Source organism: Nuphar pumila, chromosome 6 (genome assembly GCF_984573655.1).
Source record: "Nuphar pumila chromosome 6, dmNupPumi1.hap1.1, whole genome shotgun sequence".
Lineage (NCBI taxonomy): Eukaryota > Viridiplantae > Streptophyta > Magnoliopsida > Nymphaeales > Nymphaeaceae > Nuphar > Nuphar pumila.
The window spans coordinates 132,174,856-132,178,042 of record NC_143254.1 but is presented as its reverse complement, the minus strand read 5'-3'; positions in this window follow the sequence as shown (position 1 = coordinate 132,178,042).

The window sequence follows — 3,187 nt, the reverse complement described above, 5'->3', positions numbered from 1 at the left end:
CCATTGGATCGTGTATTTTTTATGAAAAATGTGATTTTTGAATGCTTGAATATTTATGAAGATTATGAACTATTGATTTTAAAGCCTTAAAAAAATATTGTTTATGCATCAAAATCCGATCGATGATTCAAGAGCAGGTTCTTATAAAACCAAACATGTAGATCACATTTGTATGGTTAGATTCAAGAAAAAAGAACAAAAAAATCATGAAATTCGTGGTTCACACATTAGTTCTCATATTCTAGTGACTATATATATGTATATATATAAAGTGGTAGTTGCTTACTACTTTTCAAGCCTTTCACCAGCCTACCACGAGTGAACAAGTATTTTTGGATTGTTTTTTGCAAATCTGACCTTGTAGATGTGTTCAACATTGTCGATTTGCTAGTAAACAACACTTGGATCATGTTCTTTTGATAAAAACATGATCCATCCACATCTATCACAGTGAGGCCAAGGATGCATCCATAGCCATGGACTGCATCATTGGGAGACAAGAAAAGGTTTGGGATCCCGAAGGGCCAAAAGACCTCTAACACCATTTTAATTTTCATCTTGATTTGAACATGGGTGGTTGCTACATTTGCCTTGAGGACAAGGCAAAATTTAAGGGAGGTGGATTGATACATGTATTTCTAGAATAGCCAATTTAGTGGCTTCTCTATGAAGGGGTTAGTTACTAGGGACTTGAGAGTATTTTTATGTGTTCTCTTGGGTTGTGGCATGGGCATAATTTTTCAGATATGTAAGAGTAATTGCTTATTCCTTAGGCTATATAAAGGCTACCTAGAGCTCTTGTAACTCATTCTATGATGGAATCATTTCAATTGAAGCCAATTCTTCTTGAATTATCTTGTAAAGGTCTCCTTTCATTAAAAAAGGGTCTACATTGGCTCAAGAGCCATGAAAAAACTCAACTCATAAGATTCCCTTCTAACCATTTCATCACCACTCCAAAATCACCAATTCCCACATTGTCTTCCCACTTCTAACTGATTTCACCCAAACCCCCTCGCCAGCTAACCCATTCCTTTCCCTAACTCTTGCCTTCATCTTTGACCTATACCCCTACCCATTTTCAGTACCATCACCAATCAAGAGTGTTGGTATCCAATCGGCCACTCTCTCATTTTTCTCATATTTTTCACTCCATTTTCCTCATGTTACACAAATAAGCAAAAAAAAAAATCATTTGAAAAAGTTATCATATCAAAACTTTTCATAAGAAAATTTTTCTTTTCCTATGAGAATTTTTATTTCTTCCAGACCCTATAAGATTCTCTCTCTAACGTCCTCATCATGTAAATGTTTCCTACTTTCCCTCTCTGTCTGCTGTGTGATGGGTTCATTTAAAAAATTTGTTTTTGAGAACTAAAAAGGACATTGAACCCAATAAATCTTCTATGTAATTTTTAAAAAAGCATCTAAAGTGCCTTTTTAAATTTTGGCACAAAATGCCCTTCTTCGACGTCTTTAAGTAGTATAGATATAAATATATATACATGACTTGAAAGGACAATTGGTTCATTTCACTGGAGGCTATTACCTCCTTAGGTATTCATTCTATTTTTTTCACTTTTTCCTTAGTTTAAGAGAAGGGAAAGTCCAACAAGTTGCCCGATGGATACATGACTTTGCCTTCATGTCTAGTCTTTGTAGAAAAATTGATGCAAGAACATAGCAGAAGACTCGGGTTTATAAGGATCTATTTGATTCTATTTTAGATTTTAGAGTTTTTGAATCTTTGTATTCAAATATTGAATCTATCCAAGATCCAAAAGTAAGATTAGGGATTTATTTTTCTATAAATAATTGGTATGTAGGAAGGAAGATTAGAGTTTGATAATAAAACTTGTTTTTTTTTTTTTTGAATTTATATGTAATTTTCTCACTTTCTCAATTTTTTGTTTTCTTCGTGGATTGAGGGTTCAATCTGCATCAAAGTGGTATTAGAGCAATGTTCTCTCATTTTATCTATTGCGTGATTATAAAGTTCCACTAAGAATCCTATCAAAGTGAGGGAACAGTTCACCTCGATTAGATCAATAAACGATTTGATGAAATAATCCCACATGATTCTAGAATCATCAACGGATTCAACTCGGAGAGTCATGCCTATCAAAATAACTACTCTCACGATGCTGTCAGATATCGATTTGACGTTGAAATTAATTGACCGACTCCAACAAAGATTGATTGCGTTCGTCCAGGGGCTCAAAATATGAATGTGGCATCAAGGTTCGCAAGGCGCCCTATCAAATGCCATACTTGGGGTGGCCACCAACGATCAAGAAGCCCTGCATGAAGTCGATTCTACAATACCTATTCTGAGTAAACATCCTTCAACCCACACCAACGGAACCCCATATGGTAGTCTCATGTCAGACGAATCTGGCCGGCGAGAACTTGTCCCGCTAACAAGAGGTTCTTTGACAGTGATAAAGGAAGAGGGCGAGAAGGTTGTCCCTACCCCTCTCCCTTCTCCCTTATTCCATATTCTGGCAAGACAACACCAGCCACCTCCAGGTACCGCCACCAATGCTCTGCCACTGATCTTGGTTGGTTTGGACACCTCTTTGTTGCCAAAGATCAAGGAAAGATCAGTCGGTGGTGGTGCATCCACCACCGGCTACCCATGAGCCCGTGAGGAAGGGGCGACAGCCAGACATCTGACTGCCAACCGTTAGCCTGTAGGATACCTCCTGCCAGCCAGTGACAACCAGCGAAGAGCTCGACCACTGGTCTCAGACACCCCCCCCCCCCCCCCCCTCGGGCGTTTGCTGGTATGACGATGAGAGATGCCCAGTCCAACCCTAACACAGGTGGGGAACTCCCACCCACCGAATCGGGTGAAAAAACTGGCTCAAACCAGGTTTTTCCCCAGTAATTCGATGGGGCTGATTCTGGGGCTCCAAACCCTGTTCAAACAGGTCTAGGCCCGGTTCTAGCCTCGATTCTTGCCCATTTTGAACCCAATGAGGCCGGGTCTGGTCCAGTTTTTTCTTACAAATCAGGCCCAAACCCAATATTTTGGTCCTAGCACATTAAATCCAACCCAAATCAGTCCTTATCGAACCCAACTCCAATTTTCTTTTGGACTGAGTCAAGACCATACCCATGCAACTTATGGATCTGGATTAGATGTAGACCATGCTCTTGTACCCTAAGATCCAATTCATGGTCC